Here is a 24,802-nt window from a genome sequence, read left to right as displayed (position 1 = left end):
GGAAGCCAAGACCATGCATGCAAACATTTTTACGTCCACAGCACTGAGCATGGCACCTGCCATGCCATCCTTAACATCAGAGTTAAAGAATATATGAATGAATGAATTTGGCTCTGTCTCCTGATGGAAAGAGGACTTCTGTGGCCTCAAGGCTTGCTCTCCGAGACTGCTGCTAAAACGGAGCACGCACTCTCCGGAGAGCTTCTGCCCAGGCCTGAACACGAGTTGGGTCTCCTCCACCAAGTCCCTGAGCCTTAATCCAAACCCTTGCTTCTTCTGTCTCCACCACAAGATTCCCAGCCCTGAGTGATCTGACTTCCTTCTGCCTCCTGGGGCATTTCTGTCTCAGTGATCAGCGCAGGGCCACAGAGGCGTGGCCACATGACACACTCCTTTGTTACTTGGAACATGAACGCTTTTTCTTTATTTGCAGCTGAAGTCACTGCTACCAGGAGCTGTCAGTCAGTCCACAAGGTGAGCCCATGACTCTGACAAATTCTTTTGGGAAATCAAAAATAGCATGCACTCTGTCTTCAGATTCTTTCACGCTTGCTAGGGAGATATAATCGCACACAAAACAATTAGAGAATGGTGCAAACAAGTTTAGAGTCATAGGCCAATTTGAGTCACAGTTTGAGGTCCTGACTCTCAGTCTTAAGCTTGCCAGAGCCTTAGCTCTTCCCCACTGCACTCTAAAACTCTCCGCACATGCTGTTCGGTCCCCCAGAAGTTGACAGTCTCCTCCCCAGATTGGGCACAGGGTCTCACAGGCATAATCATGACCCAGGGCCTGATGCTTTCAAATGTATTCAGTCTTCCGGCAAGAGCACCAGGATGACACAGCTTGAGACTCAGCCCAGACTAGGCTAAGATGCCTTTCCAAATCAGCTGCCTCATGTGTAAACAGAAAATTTTGTAAGTAAGATCACCAGTTTCAGGAATTCAAATACATTTCCAAAGCCTCATTCTGACCTAATTCAGTCACTCCTTTTCGTATGACCACCTTATTCATTTTTTAAAAAACAATGTTATTTATTTATTTGCATATTGACTGCGCTGGGTCTTCGCTGCCGTGCAGGCTTTTCTGCGGTTGTGGCAAGCAGGGGCTACTCTTGGTTGCAGCGGGGGCTTCTCAGCGTGGCAGCCCCTCTTGTGGAGCATGGGCTCTACGGCACGAGCTTCAGCAGTTGCCGATTCCAGGCTCCAGAGCACAGACTCAGTAGTTGTGCATGGAGTTAGCTGTCCCAAGACATGTGGGGTCTTCCTGGACCAGGGTTTGAACCTGTGTCTCCTGCTGTGGCAGGCAGATTCTTTACCACTGAACAACCAAAGAAGCCCTTATTCATTTTTTGTAATCAATAAAGGCAAACTATGAGACTTGCTGCAATACCAGTTGAGTGACGTTTAATCACTCTGAACCAGTTGAGAGGAACTTTAATCAAAGTTGAGCCTTCCGTGAAAGTCTAGAGACCTTTAAGACTGAAGTTACTAAACTTTAGGAGGAAGAATAAAAAAGAGAAGAGGAAGAAGAAGAGGGAGGTGTACATTGCCTTTTGAAGCTCCTCAGCCACTGCCTCTTGCAGAAAAGGGAGCCTGAACAGAGCCAAGAGTGAGGCTCCTGTGACTCTGACATCTGTGCTTCCAGGGAAAGGGGCTGGGGGTCTGGATCTGGAGCACTTCATTTTAACGTTAACTGAATCCCTTCCTTCTGCCAAAATGAAAGGTACAGTCATTTATTAATTTACAAACAGAAGTCCAAATTCTTATAGATTTTCTTCAGAATAACTTATAAATAAAGAAACAATCCTTGGAGCTTTCCTAAAAGAAATACTGGATGCACTCTCTAAAACGTCAGTTAGAAATAGAAGAGAATCCAAATGTCCCACCTTGTAGAGTCCAAGCAATTCCTATTTTTAGAAAGAGGTGTCAGCCAACCTGCTGTATAAGGCTGTGCTAGGAGCCTTGGCTTTTAGGGAAGTTCCCTGCTCTTCCCTCCAACGGGGTTGTTTCATTTCACTTATATGCCTCTCCATTAACACCTTCCTCCCATCTCCAGGGAGAATCTCCAGCTTCCTATTTGGCCTAAAAGTGCTCTTAAAAACATGCCAGTGTACAATATGAAAAGCTAAACACAAAACCAAAACAGAAAAAAATAAGAAGACACAGGTGCACATGTATCTAAATTAATGTTAGAGATATTGACAGACAAATAAAATGTATAAAATATTTGCTCTAGTTGTTCAAATAAACAGGATGAAAATAGCTTTTTGCTCGTAAAATTGAGTTTGAAAATCAAGGCAGTGTGCACATAGTACCAAATGCATTCTGTTTTATTTGTGTTTGAACTCAAACTCCCCCATTTAGTAGCTTGTATGAACTTGGGGAAAATAATGATAATTTTAGCTAATATATATTGAGAAACTATTACACATCAGGCACTGAGATAGTTATTTTCCAAGTTACCTAACTTTTCTATGTCACTTTTCTTTTCTGTAGAGTTGTGATGATAATATAGTCATTATATGTTTTTATGAATATAGAAAAACATGGAAAACACCTAGAGATGCAATAAGTGACTATAAAAATAACTATTTTAAAAATAAAAATGGAACATTGCAATAGCACTGCTAGTATATTTAAACAGCCATCTAATTCTCTGTCTGTTCTTAGACGCATCAGTATTAAGAAAAGAGTCTAAAAGCAATGATTCTGGTACATATTGGATATTTTAATAATATGAAAAAAAGTCAAACTAGAAATAACTAAGACAACACTATCTTTGAATCAAAGTGAAATTCTAAAGAGTGAAAAGCATATTATTTGATTTCTTTTCCTTGATGTATTTTTGAGTGGGTTTGTCTATGTTCTGAGAGGAAATGAATTTTATCATAGTTCTAGAAGAAGGACTTAGACCTTTGTTCTCCATCTGTTCTACCTTTATTAACTTGTTCTGTGAACTTGATCCAGTCCATTAACTTTTACACTCATCCATTTGGATATCTATAATTAACTCATTAGAGAGTATTTATTTGTAATTTCACCTAGAACAATGATAAGGATAATGAGATATCAAAAAAAGACTTTGTCTTGGCATAATCCAGCAAAACTGTGGTGGTTTTACCGCGTGAGACATAGCACACAGCGCACCACACGTGAATGGGTAACAGCACCCCACTGGGATTTTTCGGCCCTTTCAGAGATGTTGGTAGGGGAAGTTGTTGGAAGCTTTAGAGGGAAATGTCAATAGCATGCTGAGTAACATTGTGTTTCCTGGTTCCTCTGATCCAGCCAGGGCATTGATTTAACGGCTAGATGAGATGGAAAAAGGAAGAGCGTGTACAACAGTCAGCCTGAAATAGCGTGTGGAACGATGTGGAGGTAGAGTTGCTAGCCAAATCCCTCTCAGTAAGGGACTGTGGTCTCTGCTGCCCACGGTGGCTCAGCCCAGTTCTAACCCTAGCCCACTCGTATACTGAGACAGTAGAAGTGGCCACATGTGCCAACTATCTCCTCTCAAGCCTGGGAGAGGCCAGCAGTGTTTCCCTTACGTACCTTTGATACAATCAATGCTGGTTGAGATCAAAGTCAAGTTTCTGCACTACTTTTAAAAACACACAAAGTCTAAGAAACATAAAAGGTCAACATTTTTTCAGACCTTATCCTTGGTGATTTTGATCAGATGCTATCTCCCTACAGGTAAACCTATTATTGTTGAAATCTGATTTTCAACACTCTGAGTGACCTTGCAGAATGTGTGATAACCTATAAGACACTCTTGGCACTTTCCATTTGAGTTGACATTTTTAGATACATTGGACTTACTTTACTATCTTTGGTTCATAAAAACTAAGCTGGTAGAAAATGGCAAACTGTGCCGTACATTTATGGCTATGGTCTCCATGTGACTGTTAGAAAATGAATGAAAATATAAGTGTCAGTAAATGTGGGCTATAGCATAGAACATTCTGTCTGCCTACTGATATGGGAAAGGCTACAGGGTTGGGGAACATGGGTGGATTTAAAAATAAACCTTAGCAGGTAAAAGGATTTCAAATTGTCAAAATGAAGGTCATTGATGCCGAGTTGGGTTTTTTTAAATTTTTTCTAAATTGGAGTGTAATTGCTTGACAATGTTGTATTAGTCTCCGCCGTACAACAGAGTGAGTCAGCGACAACTGTACGTACATCCCCTTCCCCAGAGCCTCCCTCCCGCCCCACCCCACCCACCCCGCTAGGCCATCACAGGGCGCAGAGCTCGGGCCCCCACGCCATCCGCTTTACACGTGGCAGTGTATAAATGTCAGTGTCTCGCTCTCAATGTGTCCCACCCTGCCTTCTGAGTGGGCACTTTTGAGTGTAATGTAGAATGGCAGGCTAGAAGAAAAAAGAACTTTCTTTCATGGAGTCATACACTTGTTTGTTGAGTTTTTCATTTTAGTTCAATGGAAGTCCAAGGAAAACCCAGCATTTTCAGATGAACAACATCAAATTAAGATTGCTGAACAACTGCTCACATTGGAGGAGCTGGCCTACGTCTCTGTTCCTCTCAACTTCATTAAGGGCTACGGAATTATGTAGTGAATGGTGGTGTTCATGAGAAATACGGCTGAGCAAACTGACATAACCATAAAGGCAGGCAAGTGTGGACGGCATAGTACAGAATTAGATCCTAGGTCAGGGAGAATGTAAGGTCACTGAACCAAGCTCTGCACAGGGTCCAGCCAAGCCTGCAAATGTTAAAACAAGACGCTTCTGGATGCCTAATCCACATTCAGTAAATACTTGTTGATTAATTAATTGACTTACTGATTGACAAAATGGTCTCTAGGGATGCCAATTTGGATGACTAGGCTTTGACATTAACTCTATTAATATGTCAGAGGCTTAAGCAGGTCTCAACATTTTCCTGCCTCAGAATTCTCATGTCTACAATGCAGAGATAATCACCTGCTCACAGCAGTTACAGGAAAGAAGAGACGATGGGAAAAAGGTGAGATTATTGTTGAAACCTGAGGCACCCCTCTCCAGTTGAGAGGTGCCAGCACCAGATACTGCAGGGAATCAGCTTAACAGCTCCGCTGTCAGCCTCCTGAAAGGAGAGACAGAGGGCGAGTCCTGTTCCAGGAACACGAGGCACGGCCAGGCGCATGGAGCAGGGCTGGAGGACTGGCAGAAGCCAAGGCATGTTCAGCAGACAAGCAGGATCAGCTTGAAAACCTCTGGGAAGAAATCTCAGGGATGCTCTCCTCTTGAAAACCTTCCCCCAAAGCCCGCTCCTGCTCTATCCTGTTAGAGCAGAAGCTCTCAAACCTGAGCGTCTGTACACGAGGATCACCTAGGGATACTTGTTGTTATCAGATTGCCCGGTCCTACCCCTAGAGACTCTAAACCATCACATTTCAACTGGAGCCCAGAAATCTGCATTTTAGCAAGGACTCCAGGTATTCCTGCAGCAGGTGGTCTAGGGCCACAATTAGAGAAGGACTGACTTAAAGGGGACCCACCAAGCTTTGTACTTCTTAATGACAACTGCCAGCACCCGTGATGACACGAAGATGCCATTGGGTCTCATAGCCAAACAAGGCTAATTTTGGATTTCTTGGGGTACCAAGGACTAACATCATTCAGAAAACATTCTCTGAGAACCCATCATGTGAAAAGCATTGAACAACATAAGAATGGTCACATGCACAGGTAATTTCAAAACCAGGCTGACTCTGAGAGAATCAGCAAGTCCTTAATAGGAATCCTGCAGACAAGGAGGCCTTCTAAACGCTGGGATCTAAGAAAGCACCTTGGAAATGGTGCCATCAAAGGTGAAGCTGGAAGGAAGATCGGACTGCACCTGGTATGAAGAAAAGCACCTCAGGCAGAGGGAAAGGTTTAAATAAGGGCGGGGACGCCTCAGAATCCAGAGTGATGGCATGTGCCCGGCCTGTGGAGTGTGAGCTGCCCAGAAAGAAGATCAGGAAAAAGGCTACAGGGGTGGGCTCTGACCACACCTCAGAGAGCTCCAAACAGTAAGATGAAGCTTGATTTTTGTCCTGAAGGCAATGTATGTAGGATTTTGAGAAGAGTAGCTAAAAAGGATGTTTCATTTGTTTAATTTAATAGGTAACACAACGTTTAACTTAAACAGTATTCTTTTTTTTAATTGAAGTATAGTTGAAGTTATGCATGCTGGGCAGTGCAGCCAAAAAATTTTTTTGGTTTCATCCATGGCACAGCGGTAAAGAATCCACCTGCAGTGTAGCAGACGTGGGTTCGATCCCTGGGTTGGGAAGATCCTCTGGAAAAGGAAATGACAACCCACTCCAGTATTCTTGCCTGGAAAATCCCATAGACAGAGGAGCCTGGCGGGCTACAGTCCATGGGGTCGCAAAGAATCAGACATGACTTAGTGATTAAACAACAACAACAAAATAGTTGAATTATGAGGTTGTGTTAATTTCCGCTATACAGCAAAGGGATTCAGTTATACTAAATATAAATTCTTTTTTGTATTCTTTCCCATTATGGTTATTCACAGAATAATGAATATAGTTCCCCGAGCTGTACTGTACGACCTTGTATATCTATTAAACAATATTCTCAATAGTTAATATATCCATGGGGCACAGAATTCTAAAGAAATAAGATGGTACATAAATGTAAAATTTCCCTTCCTTCTACCCCTGTGCCCCTGCTGTTCATTCTGGAAGCAACTAATGCTACCTATTTCTTTTGTATGGATATGACTGTTTTGTAAAATAGATAATGTCCCAGTACTGGTTTGATAGTAATGGAGAAGAGAAAGATTAATGACAGAGACACCAGTTTGGCAATCACTGCAAAAGTCCAGGTGATGAAATGAGGCATTAAGTAGAGTAGTTACTCTGAATATAAGAGACTCTAAAAAGACACTTCATCATCCTTTATTCCCCTCCAGTGTGTTTACAGATGGCACAGTAGGAGTCCAAGATGACTGAAATTTTGCCTTGAGACTTGAGGAATGGTAAGGAGGGGAAGCTATTTTGTGACAAGGAGATGGGGAGGCTGTGCGGGAAAGATGAACCCTGTTTTGGAAATTTTTGTTTGTGAAATGACAAATATTCCATTAGCCCGTGAGCTACATAGCTTGGAAGAGAAATATATACCGGGAAGTCAAAGGCAAAGAGGTGGTAGTTAAAGCTGTGGGATCAGATGAGCTTGAAAGAGGAAGGTAGAAGGGGTACTGAGGACTAAAACACTCCCACATTTAAGGGGAGAGTAGAAGAAATCAGCTCAACAGAGACTGAGGAGGACCTGTGTTACCGAATCCTGGGGAGGAGAGAATTTCAAAGGGAGAGGCATGGATTTTGGCTAACACCACACTGGGGGAACAGACATATGATGCAGTAAGGAGAACAGCTGAAAAGAAATCAGTGGACAAGCTGGTGATGAGCATATTACTGTTGAGCTCTAAAGGATAACTGCTGAAGAGTGGTGAGGGGGGAATCATACAAGGGAGAGAGTGGGGGGAGGCAGAGGCACAGAGGCCTGTGAAGACCTTTCTCTCAAGAAATCTACTATGAACGGAAGGAGAGAGGAAAGGACCTGGGGAAAGGGAATAAGGCAGAGAAAGGACTTTTTTTTTCCCCTGCAAGTGTAGTGGGAAAGGTTGATGAGAAAAGCATAGAGTTAGGAAAAATATTTAATGGAGCAAGATGGCTGTAAGACATCAAAGGGGAAAAATTGAAACGAAGGGAGGAAAACCGAGGAGTTCATACCTTATCACCTCAGCTTTCTCAAGAAAGAAGCTGAGCTTACTCCCCATGCTTGAGGGAATTTTTTGGAGGTCTGCTCCCTCATGATCAGTCTCAAAGAGTTGTGCTGAAAGTACATTTGGTCTCTGAATAATCTTGGAAATGCATTCAAGAACTATCGTGTTCTTCCTGTAGCCCATAAAGAAGAGCAGAGCAAGGAACACAGAATTCCTTCCAGATGGGCTTCGGCAGACAAACATTGGGCTCTGTTACGCACTGATATTTGGAAAGAGAAAGTAAACATCGACTGCAACTTGTCTATTAACATCCTGTGAAAACTACCAAAAGGTACGTACAGTGTATGGGGGAGAGGTGGGGGATGAGTGGAGTCAACATGCCTCCCTGTGATTTGGGTCAGTGCAGACATTTCCCCAGAATTCATAGTCCGCGATTCTCCAACGACAGAATACAATGCCTTCCTCCTTCTCCCCCCTCTCCTCGTAAGCCTCCTTTCTTTATCTTCACTTGCCCATCCCAGATTTACTCCCAGAGTACCAAAGAAAGGCAGAGAAGCAGCATTTCTGCCCAGGTTAAAAACGGTTGTAATAAGGACATATTAGTTGTGAAAAACTGTGTCCTCCAAGAGGATCACAAGGACCTGAAAACATATCCTGATTTTGTTCCCAGGTTAATATATTTTAAGTTTAACTTGTTTTGTTTTTATGCTGTCCTAGTCCTCTCTTCTTCTTTATTTTTAAAATAACACTCCAATTTTAAATCTCCCTCATATGAGTGGCTTATATTGTGCCTGCCTCAAACAATTATATAAGAAAATTATGTAAGTGCATTTAGAGTTAGACATTTATTCCTTCATTTTAAAATCTGATATGACTCCCAGGGAGTGTTTCTTATTGTTTACAGTTTATTTCTTGAATTCCAATAGAGTAGTGTATATATAAACTCCACATTGTCCGTTTTCTTCTTAGGCGGAGTATGTGGGTCAAAACACACTTCTAAGGCTATACTGCCCTCAAGTGGTCTGGCTTGAGAACAAACAGCTATCTTTTTTCTGGATGGAAACCGAGTTTCTCATCAGACTTGTCTGACTTAGTATTAACTTCTGACCAGGAAAACAACAACAACAAAAATTATTGTATGCCAAGTCTGAAGAGTATGAGGGAAAAGGAAGATTTTATTTCCCAATATTCTCTCAAAAGGTATAGAGTAAAAAGTACAAATGCAAGAGCCACAAGCTTGTTTTGTTAATCATAAAAGAGCCACAAGCTTGTTTTGTTAATCATAAAAGAGCCACAAGCTTGTTTTGTTAATTTTAGAGTAACTGTCTGCACATGTGTGGCCACAGGGATGCATTTGTGGGATGTGAGCTGAACTGGCTCCGTTAGGCCTTTGGGGACAATCTTCAGCTTCTCAAGGGCAACCCCCTCATCAGAACTCATGACATCATGTTCCACAACTAAGGACACACAGTTGTTTGGAAAGAATGCATTCAGGGAAAACATTCAGCTTTTCCCCGTGTGGCCAAGACTCTCAAAAAGGAGGCCAACAATTAGGGTGATTGCATTAATCACAGGGTGGCTTGTGGAGGAGGGTACCACTGTGGAGGGCCTATAATGGCAGCTCTGTGGGGACTCTGCTCTCATTGGCCACCATCAAGGCCCTCTAATGCCTATGGTTAGCGTCCCAAGTTGTTGATGGAAAAAGGAAGAGACCACCCTCGAAGGGATGAGCAGACTCAGGATGTGTTGGGCTGTTCTGGGCTGGACTTAAGAGGCAGGTCGGTTATGGGGTATTTGGCCACTCAGCTAGAGAGCCCTCCTGGAAGGTGGGGGGAGGTGGCAGCTAAAAACGCACGCGGCACTGTCCCTTGTGTTTCTGGTATTTGGGGTGATTTCTGTTCATTGTGAAAATCCTTCAATAATGAATGATTTTTGAGTGGGATAACGGTTCTCATACACTGCTCTTCGGCTGGGCACAGAGGTGAACTGGGCTGGTCCAGTGAGTAAAAACGAGCTCTTAATTCATCAGTTATCTGCTGCAATGAGAAGGCCTGGGAAAGAACACTGTGCTTTGTAACTTGGGATCTGGAATCAGCTCTGCACGCCAGTTATGTGACCATGAGGGTCACTTAAACTTTCTGGGCTCAGCTTCCTCATCTGCAAACTGTGACATTTAGCTCAGGTTAGTGGTTTAAAGACTGCTCCGTGGGTGTGCCCACAGGCTAGTGCCAGGATGCAGAGTCCTTTTTCCCCTCCTTCTTTAGGCAACAGCAAGCTCACTTGGATTTACTTTATAAATCTAAGTTTGAAAACCACTGGATCATGTAGTCTATGCATCTTTCCTTTCCAGCTCCATCATTCCGTGGCCAGGACAGGTAGTCTGAGCGGTGAGGGTGACACCCACTGGTGACGTTCTTTTTCTTCTTCAGTGAAATCATATATGGCTCTCAGTCCAAATGCTTCCCTATAAAATGAGTCCCATCTGATTCTGACATTCTGGGATGACACCAAGTGTGTGCGCCGGAAGAGGGGAGAAGAGGAAGAGGTGTGAGTCACTGCGATCCCACAGCTCCTGGGGGACAGAGGCCAGGGAAGGAAATGGGCAGAGATCACCAAGCAAACACAAGTCTAGGAGTGTGGGCATGTGAGTGAGTGTGGTTAGACTCTATCAGGAAATCAGCCAAAAAATGGAAGTTTGCGGCTAAGGAATGGTCTGGAAAAAAGACTAGGGAGCATAGACAGAATAACAACGTTTTAAGGAAAATGATTTATTAATATATATACATGTCATATATATTATATATAAGATATAATTGCAATTTTTTTTCTCAGGAAGATATAAGGTCTGAATGGGCCCCCAAAGAGAAATACACTAAAAAGCATTAAAAATTTCCAGAAACGGAAGGTTTAATACACTGTACATGCATCTCATTCCTAGTAGGAGCCATCATTAATAAAATTAGTAAGATTTGTTTTCATCCAGGAAGCTTTGCCTTTAAGTTCACTTAAAAACAGAATAGAACATAAAATGTGTACAGCTTTATTTCTCAATCACTGAAAGTTTTTTCCCTCTGTAGTGTTTAAGTTGAGATCATACAAGTGTGGATGAATAATAGTTGGACTTCAATCCCCTCTCTTGATAACATGTGATACAGATTAAGTACCCGACCAAGGGACTCAGCATCATGAAACAGCCACTGTTCTAGTTCAAGTATGCCGAGTAAATGCAGAAAAAATTTCTTTTCCACTTTGTGTTTTCATATTGGCATCTGTCATTTTATCAAGAGATTATAATTTATGAAATTGCTCAAACTGTAGTTCATAGTTACATGAACTTTTGAGGCCTGATTTGTATGCCCCTCAATAGATTTCTCTATTGATGTGCCCCATGATTGTGCTGAAAATATTGTATAGATAAGTGAATGTTCATCCAGTGAACAAATATTTACAGAGCACATATTATAGGAAAAGCACTGAAGTAAACAATATGGGGATGCAAAGATGGGCCAGACACAGTCCTTGCCCACAGAGTGCATACAATCTAGGAAAAAGTGATGTGTGTAAGCAACCACAAAATAAGAAAGTAAATAGTTGACTACTAGACACACGTGTAGTAATATGTACTTCTGATATAGAGTTAAGGGTGGGGTTTTAGGTAATTTTTTCAGGAAAGGGTTTATGAAGCAAATATTTGGTGCAGGCCTTAGGTGTACATAAAATTTAGGTAGAGGTGGGAAGAGAGACTGTGGCAGGCGGGACAGGGACAAAGCTACGGAGGTGGGAGAGCACAACCCGCGCTGAGCGGACGCGAGGCCGGCAGAAGGCTATTGCTGCAGGGGACAAGGGGTCGGGGGGTGAGAGGCAGTAGACAAGTCTTGACAGGAGGCTGGGACTATACTGGAGAGACATTTTTATTTCTGCTGAGGGGAGGGAGGGCTTTTATGGCTGCAAGCACAGAATATTTAAGAGGGAAAGTGACCAATACAAAATAGCCTCTAGAAGACTTATCAAGTTAGCCCAGGTATAAAACGGTAAAAGTCTGACTTAGAGTGATGGCATTGGAAATGTTGTGTGACTGTGTGCACAATGGGAAGTAGTACTGGAAAAAATGCAATTCACTTCAAAGTAACTGCACAGGGTAAAACAGTAAGTTGGACAAAATGAAAAATATTACAGTCCTATACATAAAAACATTATAGCCACTTTTCAGTGGATGGGCTAAATGTGTGTATGTGTGTGGTGTCAGGTCTGGGGTAATTAGTGTGATATATTTGTACCCGTAATTAGCCATAAAGTCCTGCCATCGTTTTCCAAAGTAAAAGAACATTCTGTAAAAATTAAAGTGAAAAGAAACATAATCTGGAAGCAGGGAGATGTGGTTGGGTACTCATAATCATTACTTTGTAAAGGAGGTTGAGTATTTTTCCATTTCAGCAAGTCATTAGAACAAGTGGAAAATCTACTGGAAGACAGATACAGTCTGTAAACAGAACAAGATAATGTAAATTTCCTTACAAATGGTCTGTAGTTCTTTTCTTGTTTAAAAAAATGAGTATTACACCAAATTCTTTTGTATTTTACTTCCCTGTTTACCATGCTAGGGAAAATTTCATATTTTATGTCAGGTGTAACTGGACAATTGAAGTAAATGACTGTCTATAATTACAAAAATTAAAATGATAACAAGATGTAGTCATTGAATTAATTCAACAACTGCAGATTGAATACTTGTTCGGAAGGCAAGTTTGGGCTAAATTTTCAGGGAACCAAGAGAAAAGAAACTCAGCTCATTCATAAAAAGTCTTGAAATTTAGTTGACTAAATCTGACTAAAGAATAAGAGGAAACTAAAAATCAATAAATCATCATATTATAGGCCACTGATGTTACTCAGGAATTCATCTGGAGAATTTAGAAAATTCCTAATCCTCAAATTCCACAACAGCATATAATTGCCATGAAATATCCATGCAGCAACAACTTGACATCATCAGAGGTATGCTGGACAACAATTCGGGCTGATTTCCTGGGTTCACTCACTTGGCCGGTGACCCACTACCTCAAACCAGCTTTGCAGAACTCCCGAATGGAAGTCTTTGCAAGGCTGCAAACAGCAATACCACGAACCTTAGGGATTAATTGAAATGTCGAAACTGGGACTGTAGCAACACACAGGGTCAAGTACAGCAAGAAGCCTGAAAAGGGACGAAAAGGACAAAGGAATCCTTAGAACTGAGTTGGCTTCTCAGAAAATGAGGGCTTGTGTTGAGAATGAGTCATGTTCAGGACTGCTAGAAATGAGAGGAGAATGGGGAAGGGAAACATCCCAGCATGTGGCCTTTCCTGGCTTCTTGCTTCTGGGCTCTTTCTTCTCCATCCTCTGGATTGGCTAGATCCCTCCTACAGGCTTAGCACCAACTCAGCCAGTAGGTCAGTCCTTTGCTTGGGCATGCGCAGTTTCAGCAGGTCTGACAGTGGGCAGCAAGCCTGTTATTAAATGATAGGTGCCATAGCAGGCACTTTATTTAATCATCATACCAAATCTGTAAAATCGTATTTTCCCAAGTTCCCTGGTAGCTCAGATGGCAAAGAATCTGCCTGCAATGCGGGAGACCCGGGTTTGATCCCTGGGTCAAGAAGATCTCCTGGAGAAGCAAGTGGCAACCCATTTGCAATTAACACACAAATATATAAAGAAATCAAGGCTCACAAAAGCTAAGCTAAGCAACTTGTGCGGGATCATAAGTCTGGTGGCAAGAGAAGAAAATTCAAGTCCAAAGTCATTTACCATGGTAGATTCACTCTCGGGCTCTGAAACACATATTCCTAGCCTTGAGTTTCAGAGGCACAAGACTGGGTTACTTGCTGGTAGGTTTTGATTGGGTGACTCAGTTTTGACAAGCTTCTGCCTTGTTCTACAGAAACAATCCTGTAACTATATTCCTGCTTGTCTTCCTCTTTGTGACTCACTGGCTCTTCTACAATGGGACTCTCTTCTTGCCCTTGTCACGCATCCTCCTTTTCCCAGGATGGAAATCTTATTTCACTTGAATGTTTAGACTCTACTGTGAGATAATAGCTATCCCTGGAACTGTCTGTATAACTAGGTTTCTCAGAATGGTTGTCTTGGATTCTGCATATCTGTCTGTCATCCATATACTAGTCCATCCCCACCCTTGAAGTCTGGCTCTTTCTGAAAGGAACTTCTTGCCCCAGACTACCCCCAGTTTTCTCTTCTCATATCTGTCCCAAACTCCATTCTTCTTGTTACACTTTCTCCCTTTCAGTACTTGTTCAATTGCTGAGTCATGTCCGACTCTATGTGACTCCACGGACTATAGCATGCCAGGCTTCTCTGCCCTTCACTATCTTCCACAGTTTGCTCAAATTCATGTCCACTGAGTCAGTGACACCATTCAACCATCTCATCCTCAGCTGCCCTCTTCTTCTTTTGCCTTCAATCTTTCCCAATATCAGGGTCTTTTCTAATTATTTGGCTCTTCACATTAGGTGGCCAGAGTGTTGGAGCTTCAGCTTCAATCTAGTACTAGTGCTAGATAGATGTGGGAATCTATCTCCCAAATTATTTATCGTTCCATGTGCAGTTCTTTGTCCAGCTCCTTTAACCATGTAGCTGGGCTATCTGTGACTCATAATGTAAGTATGGTAGAACAGTGGTAGGAAAAAGCATAGTGTATTCTTGAGAGGTGCAGAGTTTGACCTCACAAGGGTGGGAGGGTATGTTTGAAAGGTCATTGAAAATAAAGGTGAATTACCATTGCAACAAAAAGAATAAAATACTTAGGAGTATATCTACCTAAAGAAACAAAAGACCTATACATAGAAAACTATAAAACACTGATGAAAGAAATCAAAGAGGACACAAACAGATGGAGAAATATACCGTGTTCATGGATTGGAAGAATCAATATTGTCAAAATGGCTATTCTACCCAAAGCAATCTATAGATTCAATGCAATCCCTATCAAGCTACCAATGGTATTTTTCACAGAACTAGAACAAATAATTTCACAATTTGTATGGAAATAATACAAAAAACCTCGAATAGCCAAAGTAATCTTGAGAAAGAAGAATGGAACTGGAGGAATCAACCTGCCTGACTTCAGACTCTACTACAAAGCCACAGTCATCAAGACAGTATGGTACTGGCACAAAGAAAGAAATATAGATCAATGGAACAGAATAGAAAGCCCAGAGATAAATCCACGAACCTATGGACACCTTATCTTTGACAAAGGAGGCAAGGATATACAATGGAAAAAAGACAACCTCTTTAACAAGTGGTGCTGGGAAAACTGGTCAACCACTTGTAAAAGAATGAAACTAGAACACTTTCTAACACCATACACAAAAATAAACTCAAAATGGATTAAAGATCTAAATGTAAGACCAGAAACTATAAAACTCCTAGAGGAGAACATAGGCAAAACACTCTCCGACATAAATCACAGCAAGATCCTCTATGACCCACCTCCCAGAATATTGGAAATAAAAGCAAAACTAAACAAATGGGACCTAATGAAACTTAAAAGCTTTTGCACTACAAAGGAAACTATAAGTAAGGTGAAAAGACAGCCCTCAGATTGGGAGAAAATAATAGCAAATGAAGAAACAGACAAAGGATTAATCTCAAAAATATACAAGCAAACTGAAGCTCAATTCCAGAAAAATAAATGACCCAATCAAAAAATGGGCCAAAGAACTAAACAGACATTTCTCCAAAGAAGACATACAGATGGCTAACAAACACATGAAAAGATGCTCAACATCACTCATTATCAGAGAAATGCAAATCAAAACCACAATGAGGTACCATTACACGCCAGTCAGGATGGCTGCTATCCGAAAGTCTACAAGCAATAAATGCTGGAGAGGGTGTGGAGAAAAGGGAACCCTCTTACACTGTTGGTGGGAATGCAAACTACTACAGACACTATGGAAAACAGTATGGAGATTTCTTAAAAAACTGGAAATAGAACTGCCACATGACCCAGCAATCCCACTTCTGGGCATACACACCGAGGAAACCAGATCTGAAAGAGACACGTGCACCCCAATGTTCATCGCAGCACTGTTTATAATAGCCAGGACATGGAAGCAACCTAGATGCCCATCAGCAGATGAATGGATAAGGAAGCTGTGGTACATATACACCATGGAATATTACTCAGCCATTAAAAAGAATTCATTTGAATCAGTTCTAATGAGATGGATGAAACTGGAGCCCCTTATACAGAGTGAAGTAAGCCAGAAAGATAAAGAACATTACAGCATACTAACACATATATATGGAATTTAGAAAGATGGTAATGATAACCCTATATGCAAAACAGAAAAAGAGACACAGAAATACAGAACAGACTTTTGAACTCTGTGGGAGAAGGCTGAGGGTGGGATGTTTCAAAAGAACAGCATGTATACTATCTATGGTGAAACAGATCACCAGCCCAGGTGGGATGCATGAGACAAGTGCTCGGGCCTGGTGCACTGGGAAGACCCAGAGGATCGGGTGGAGAGGGAGGTGGGAGGGGGGATCAGGATGGGGAATACATGTAACTCCATGGCTGATTCATGTCAATGTATGACAAAACTCACTGCAATGTTGTGAAGTAATTAGCCTCCAACTAATAAAAATAAATGAAAAAATAAAAAATTAAAAAAAAGAAAATAAAGGTGAATTAATGATGTGAATGTTCAGATTACCTTACAGTTGCACTCATTTCACATGCCAGCAAGATGATGCTCAAAATCCTTTAAGCTAGGCTTTAGCAGTAGATGAACCAAGAACTTCCAGATGTATAAACTGAATTTAGAAAAGGCAGAGGAACCAGAGATCAAATTGCCAACATCCGTGGATCATAGAAAAAGTAAGGGAATTTATAAAAAAAAAACCAAACATCTACTTCTGCTTCATAGACAGTACTAAAGCCTTTGACTGTGTGGATCACAACAAACTGTGGAATGTTCTTAAAGAGACATGAATACTAAACCACATTACCTGCCTCCTGAGAAACCTGTATGCAGGACAAGAAGCAATAGTTAGAACCAGACATGGAACAACAGACTGGTTCAAAATTGGAAGACGAGTACCTCAAGCCTGTATATAGTGACCCTGCTTATTTAACATATATGCAGACTACATCATGTGAAATGCCGGGCTGGATGAAAGAACAAGCTGGAATCAAGATTGCCGGGAGAAATATCAACAACCTCAGATACGCAGATGACACCACTCTAATGGCAGAGAGTGAAGAGGAACTAAAGAGCCTCTTCATAAAAGTGAAAGAGGAAAGTGAAAAAGCTAGGTTAAAACTCAACATTCAAAACACTAAGATCATGGCATCTGGTCCCATCACTTCATGGCAAATAGATGGGGAAAATGTGGAAACAGTGTCAGATTTCATTTTCTTGGGCTCCAAAATCAGTGAGTATGGTGACTGCAACCATGAAATTAAAAGACATTTGTTCCTTGGAAGAAAAGCTATGACAAACCTAGACAGTGTATTCAAAAGCAGAGACATCACTTTGTCAACAAATATCCATATAGTCAAAGCTATGGTTTTTCCAGTAGTCATGTATGGATATGAGACTTGGATCATAAAGAAGGTTGAGCTCCAAAGAATTGATGCTCTTGAACTTTGGTGCTGGAGAAGACTCTTGAGAGTCCCTTGCACTACAAGGAGATAAAACCAGTCAATCCTGAAGGAAATCAACCGTAAATATTCATTGGAAGGACCAATGCTGAAGCTGAGGCTCCAATACTTCGGCCACTTGATGCGAAGAGGTGACTCATTGGAAAAGACCCTGATGCTGGGAAACGTTGAGGATAAGAGAAGAAAGGGGCAACAGAGGATGAGATGGTTGGATGGCATCACAGACTCAGTGGACATGAGTTTGAGCAAGCTCAGGCGTGCTGCAGTTCATGGGGTTGCAAAGAGTTGAACACAAGTTAGCAACTAAGCAACAACAGTGAGGTGAAACCACATGAAAGGCAATTTTAAATTCGGGATGAGGCATTTGTATATAACCCAATAGTGATGAGAAGTTATTACTCATGGAGGATGGACTGGAGAGGAAAAGACTGAAGAGAGAGAAACTGAGAAATCAGTAGAGTTGTGCACGTTTGAAGTGATGATAGCCTGGACTGGACTTTATAATAACCCAAAGGAAGGTGATAAGAAATACCATATGAAGCAAAACTGTAGACTCAGTGACAGACTGGATTTATAGAGAAGCAGAAATCAATAACAACTGCAAATTTGTAAGTATGGTGGTGTCATTGGTAGAAGCAAAGAAATCTAGGAAGGGGAATCAATACAGTGGGGAGAGAACCCTAAAATCCCAGCTCTGTTTCCAAGATGTTTCAGTAATGACACTGATTATATTTGAGTATGTTGTTAGCAAGTATTCAAGCTGAGGCATGTTTTAAAATCAATTGAATTGTTGAGGTGGGACTAGAAGGTGAATGAGAGGATCAGAGCTAAACGAATTTGTCTGGGATGGGTGTGGGAGTCGAAGTCATAACTATGGATGAGGGAACTATAGGGGAAGTCAATCCTAATCTGGCAAGCGGTCCACTGTTGGACACAATATTCTGGGGCTGGGTGTTTGCTGGGCCGAGGGCCAAGGATGGGGAAGGGAGTTATGGGTGGACTGAATATTCATAATAAAAGAATCTGTTATACAACTTGGCTCTTAAAAAGTCCACCTCGGTGCCTAAGAATGGAATCGAGTGCATGAGAACGCTGATGATTCAACACCCGTGTGAGCCTCTCCCATCCCATCCCACCGAGAAAAGCTGCCCCAGGGCTGCTGCTATCATCCCCTTGGGTGCTAAAACCCTGGAAGTGCTGCCAAATGCCTGTCTTCTTAGATCAAATATGATAATTACTGAGTTGGACTTTAACTCGGATTCTCTATTTTCCTTTCCATAGTGTAGATCAGGTGACCAAGATAAGCCAGTGGCTGGCTGGGTCTCAGTGTCCTCAGCTGTAAAACGGGAACCTTAACACCTGCCTTCCCTTTCTGGGAAAACAGATCAACACAGAATTTTTATTTTGTCTGAGTGATGGCAGATTGCTTATTTCAGTATGGTTCTTTTAGCTTATAACTTCAGAGACCAGTGATGGGTGTAGTCAATACAACTTTTATGTAACTTCAGGACAAAACTAGGTTTCTTTTAGTTCTGATCCTAATTAAAATTAAAAACTTTGTTTAAAAAAATAAAATGAAGGAAGGGAGGGGAGAATGTGGATATTTAGGGTGGGTTCTTTTATAAGGAGGGAATTTCTTGGATATGAACGGGCATTTGTCCAATAATACTCTGAGTTCAGTAAATAACTCAGCATACATGGCGTTAAGTTTCCAATGACAAACGTGAAGCTTAAAAAATTCAGTGGAAAGTACTTGGCAGGACACATATTTACAGTCTGATGAAGGGAAATCTTTTTGGTGGTTGGCCAAAGCTGACAGGCATAAGGATTCACCCATCCTCACTCATCACAATAACAGAAATTGCCAGTTATCATTGGCACCGTGCTGGGGCTTTCCCAAAGAAATCTGGAAGGAAGCTGACCTCTCTGTGAGTGTGGTGTGTGTGTGTGCACAAACATAGTGCACGGGTATGGCTTACAAGTGAATGACTCACTGAAGACATGAAACTTCTCTAATGTATAAACTACTTTCTAAAAAGGAGGGAAAAGTCTGATAGTGGTACTATAATTCTCTTCTTTCAGATATGAGTCTGAATATAGGTCTCTCTTCTCACTGTGATAACATCTTTTAGCACAGTAAAAAAGATGTGATCTTCTGAATCATTTACCCATGGTCACATAGCTCATGAACAGCAGAACAGAAACTCAAACCCATGACTATTTCACTCAAACATTCAAATATTTTCTGCTACATTTGCTGCCTGCAAATATAATGGTGTGGACGTGGAGGCAAAGCAGGCGGCAAACAGGAATGACCAAGCCTACAAAATATATATTTCTAATTCTATGATATCTAATTCATTTCTAATGTTTGAAGGGAAGGCACTGAGATTAATAAGCACTCACTCCGAGATGAAAATAAACTCAGCCTCAGAGAGACTGTAGTGGCTTTGCCAAGGTCACAGAGCTAGGACATGAGAGAGCCAGGATACAAAACCAGAGATATATGACTTAAAATGTTTGGTAATGGGTTAAACATTTTCATGTATGATACCTCTTTAAACCTGACAACAACCCTAGGAGAGGAATGCTACAGTGATGGAAAGAAATTGGAATCAAACACAAGAGACAGATTCGCTAGGCTTCCTTATGGGTTATTTCAAATTAGCTCCCACACTTTGAGAGGGGGAGGGGGAAGAAAAAAATAAATAAAAGGTTTTATTTTCCCAAATGGGAAACATAAGGAGATCAGATTTTGTTTGTAGGCTTAAATCTCTTTCTGTATGAATGGTAACTATTATTCTGTCTTCTTTGTTCTGATGAGGGTCTCCATCAGAAGCTAAGATAATTCTTATATCAGAATTTCTTAAGAAATTAAAGAGTGTTCTACATATAAATGTGCAGCTGTGTTCAGGGCAATCTGCAGAGCACTGTGATGGTCACTGGGACTGCGCTGTGAAGTCTGCCCCTGTAGAATAATTTGGTACTGGGGACCCCTTCATTCCCCTTTTCATTCTTTCTTAAAAGAGGGAAATTTCATTCCCCCCCTCAGGTGGAACAATATGACACTTCTAGATGTCTCCTGTCACTTTTCCCCTGGAAAGGGAGCTAACCTGATTGGTCAAGAGCCTGAAAGCTACGAGCCATCGTTTTTCCAAGGAGGAAGGTCACTGAATTGTAAAGTTAGTGATAGCCAGTCCTTTCTCTTACTGGTTTGAATGGGCTATGCTCACGGACAGTGGCTCACTTGTGCTTCAGGATCTGGGAAGTAAGCAAACTTTCCCCCAGTAGGGTCAGCCGGCCTCTGCTCTTGTTGCCAGCTTTCTTGTCTGTAAACGGGTGAGTCAGGAGGCCCATCACCAGAGGCCAATTAACTTTAATCTAATAAATCTTAATTTCCTAAAGGAAGTGCTGTATTAGCCTAACTTAAAACATGTTAGTTCCCTAAAAGGAAGTACTATTAGCCTCAGGTCAACGTCAGATTTTCCACTCTACATTTACTGTGACTAAAATTGATAATCTGAAATTAAAGCCTAAAAGGAAGGTAGACTGTGCGAGTTAGGCATTTCAATCCTCTGCTGTCTTGAAACACTGGCATAACATAACCATCAGCAGGATGTGGCTCCCAGTTCTTAAGAGTCATGGATTTGTTTTACATTTTTCTTTGCTTTGCTTAAAAGGCACACAATAAACATCTGTTGATTGATTAATAATAAGCTACTAAACCAGAGCTGGTGTTTAAATTAATCCTACTTGAGCCAAAACAGCTGGCCTGAGGCGCTGAGCAGATCTCAGAAATCAAATGTATCCACCTTCCCACCAGAAAATGACATGCTGTATCTTAAGATGAAGACAGAGGAGGAAGTGGGAAAGGAGCTAACAGGACCTCTCCCTGGCACCAGAGGTGCTCAGCCTGAAAGCCACTGCAGCTTTCTGCCTCCTCTGAGAGTGCTGAGCTAGTAGCCAGCAAGTCCAGAGAGGCAAGGGGTCACTGAGAATCAAAACAAATTAAAAGATTCCATGTACTCTGGAATTTGTATGCAAGTTCCTCTGAGGAAAGCAGAAATAACTTTTTTGATTGGTTGCTTCATTCATTCATTTATTGGCAAGGAGATAAAGAGCACCTGTAACTCTTCTAGGTAGAACAGATTTCTCTGCACTTGCACATACTTCCAAGATGAAGGGAACCTATAGAAACTCCAATGTGGCTCAAACCATGTTCTCCAGGCCAACTTTACCAATAATTAAACTGATTTTTTTTTTTTCTAGCTCCATCTTACTCTGGTCCATCTCTTAATTGGTTCAGAAATTAAAAGGGGTGATTCATTATTGCCCCCTAAAATTTCACAATGTTTCTTTTTTATAAAAACAATGTACAGAACTTGCTCTTAAAATATTCCTTAGTTTCGACTGGTTTACATCAACTGGGTATTTGGTTAAGTGCCAGTCAACAGCATGTAAACAGTACACTTCCCTCTGTGTTCCTGTGATTCAGCTAGCTGAAGAACCATGCTGACTGCAGGGTGAGAGAGGCCGAAAGAAGTCTCCCAGATAGAGGGCCACTGTGTGTCCACACTGGGAGACACAGGTGGCCAAATATAGAGACAGGCCGGGCTTGGCTAAGATGCTCAAGAAGTCTGGGGTTGTCATTCAGAGGTCATAAATATGGAAAGGTACCCAAGGCCCCCATTGCACGTCTTACATTGTGACCTCATCAGCTCAATCCTGGAGATCTTTTGAAGCCAGGATAACTAAATGCCTACCTTAACCATAACAAAAGGGAAAGATTTATCTAAGTATTCAACATGGAGCCTGAGTATTCCTTATATGTATTTCTGAGTATTCCTTATATGTATTTCTGAGTATTATATGTATTCCTGAGTATTCCTTATATGTAGCCTGAGTATTCCTTATATGTTTTCCTTATATGTATTTCTGAGTATTATATGTATTCCTGAGTATTCCTTACATGGCATTTGAAGATTTAAGCAAAGCCCCTTCAGTATTCCTTGTGTTTTCAAAACACACTCATGGTAACCAAATAAACTAACTTGCTAAATAGGTTTATTGACTCCCAGCCAGTTAAATGTCAGAATCATTTACCAAAATCATTTACCTTGGTTCTGGAATGTTGGATCTGTAACTCTCTGTTTTGGCAGTAATTGGATATAGCAGGGTCGGTTTTCTACTACAACTCCTCTCAACTTATAACAATAAAATAAGGTTATCTGCACTTAGAAGTATATTTATCTGTTTATTATTTACAAAGACATTTGTGTTTGGTGAGTTAGGATAGATGCATGCATACATCTTCTCCAAAGGAGGTATCAAGTTATTAAAAGGAATAAGAATGAAGTGAAAAAAATAAGGTTAAAAAAAATGAAGATGCAAAATCCATTCTTGTTTTTCTTAGTGAAAAACAAGGAGTTTTTAGTGGGGAGTACTGCACGACAGAATTAGTCACTCGTGCCCTGGATCCTGATGGGAAGTAATGAAACTCTGGAACTCCAGGCTGACACAGACAGAAGCGCAGTCTGTGGAAATGTCTCAATAACACACTTTGCTTTCACTAAACTGTTGACCACCTCAAGTCAGAAATTCAATTTACTCATCCAAGAGTCTGTGCCTGGTACATGGTAGACATTTGACATATAATTGTTAAGTGAATGAAATCCGCTGATAATTTATATCTCAGGGGTGATGAGATTTCAGGTAAATGCTTCCGTTAGGTGAGTAATGAATACAATTACAAGCACATCTCCAGGAAACTGCATGAATGTCAATGTTCTTTTGTTATCATTATTAAACAGAGGCTCTAGAGAATGAACAGAAATGTCACCTAATATTGTTAATTAAAAGTAATGATGGTATAATTGAAACTATAAAAATCACTCATAGTTTTTCTTATGTTACGCACCCAATATTAAGATGCAAACAATAGAACATCACCACAAAGCAATTCTATTACGCTTCACTCACACAGAAAGTTTTCATCTATTAGTGAATCACTTCTGTTGCCATTTCTACTAATTTTTTCATGTTTTAAAAGATAACTGATCTGTTTTTAAAAAACACCCTGTAATCCTCTTCTAAATAAACAGCTACTTCCAGGTATTAGTAATCTTGAAGAAAGAACACCCAGAACTTAATAAAACCTGAGAAGACTTTAGAAAATACTGACTCACAAGAACACAGTGCTTGTTTGGTTTCAAGCCATTGCCTACTCCATTGTTGAGATTTTCTAAGTTAGGTAGTGTTACGCTTGGAATATGCCAGCGAGCATTAGTAACAATGACCATAAATGAAAAGCTGACCTTCCCCACTCAGATCTAAGTCTAGGCTTTCCAAATCCCGTGTTCTCCTCAAGGCAGTAGAGGGCAGTAAAAGCACTATTAGTTGATCACATAAACCTTTTAATACAATCTGGAGAGAACTGTTTATTCCATATAACTGCATTTTTCATTTTAAACATGACACATGTAAGTGGTTTAAAAGACAGTACAAAAATTTTTTTTGGCCTCATGCATTTTTGTAGCCATATAGAATGTTTTCAAAGTACAATGAGCTATCCACCCAGCAATTCAGGGACTTACAGTTCAATTTAATATAACAGAAAAGTGAAGATAATACTACATTGGGACCTTGGTCTAAAGTTTACCTCTGTAGCATAGGAGATGCTAAAATTGTGGTAGCCTATCAGAGATAGAGTGTTGTGTTCATATTAGCAATGAATTTAAGAGGTGCACGGGCCCTTGAGGTCAACTAATGAGCCAAGCCCCTCTTTTTAACCATCCTGGAAAGTTAACTGGATTCTCTCAAATGGATAGAAGTTAAACTATAAACTGAAGAGTAGTCTCCTTATTCCTCTCACTCTTCACTTTTTTATTTTGTCACAAAGGTCTGGGAATACTAACTTGGAAACGCAGTAGTATTCAAATGATATTGATCTTGTCTCTGCAAAAGTTTCAAGAGGTGAAAGTGAAAGTGAAGTCACTCAGTCATGTCTGACTCTTTGTGACCCCGGGGACCATAGCCCACCAGGCTCCTCCATCCATGGGATTTCCCAGGCAAGAGTACTGGAGTGGGTTGCCATTGCCTTCTCCACAGGATCTTCCCCACCCAGGGATCAAACCCAGAGGAGAAAATAAACCCAGTAATATCACATATTTGGTTTTTGTTTTCTTTTTTAAACTTTTTATGTTGTATTGGACTGTGCCCAATTAACAATCTTGTGATAGTTTCAGGTAGACAGAAAAGGGACTCAGCCATACATATATATGTATCCCTTCTCCCCCAAAGTCCACTCCCATCCAGGCTGCCACGTAACGCTGAGCAGAGTTCCCTGATAACATCAAATATTTGAAGCTTTAAATTCTTCTCTACCTGTG

The 24,802-nt window shown here is 41.0% G+C and overlaps 1 protein-coding gene and 1 long non-coding RNA gene across 4 annotated transcripts in view; one reads left to right on the top strand and one right to left on the bottom strand.

Annotated features, from left to right (window-relative positions):
- Positions 1-24,802, top strand: part of LOC122422312 — a 164,382-nt gene that overhangs the window by 28,062 nt on the left and 111,518 nt on the right. The window contains exon 2 of the long non-coding RNA XR_006263776.1: positions 7,920-8,072. This is a non-coding gene — a long non-coding RNA (uncharacterized LOC122422312). The remainder of the gene's footprint in view (positions 1-7,919; positions 8,073-24,802) is intronic.
- Positions 1-24,802, bottom strand: part of SYNPO2 (synaptopodin 2) — a 201,368-nt gene that overhangs the window by 85,594 nt on the left and 90,972 nt on the right. The gene's annotated exons all lie outside the window — the stretch shown is intronic.

Source organism: Cervus canadensis, chromosome 19, assembly GCF_019320065.1.
Source record: "Cervus canadensis isolate Bull #8, Minnesota chromosome 19, ASM1932006v1, whole genome shotgun sequence".
Lineage (NCBI taxonomy): Eukaryota > Metazoa > Chordata > Mammalia > Artiodactyla > Cervidae > Cervus > Cervus canadensis.
This window is presented reverse-complemented; position numbering and strand designations above follow the sequence as displayed.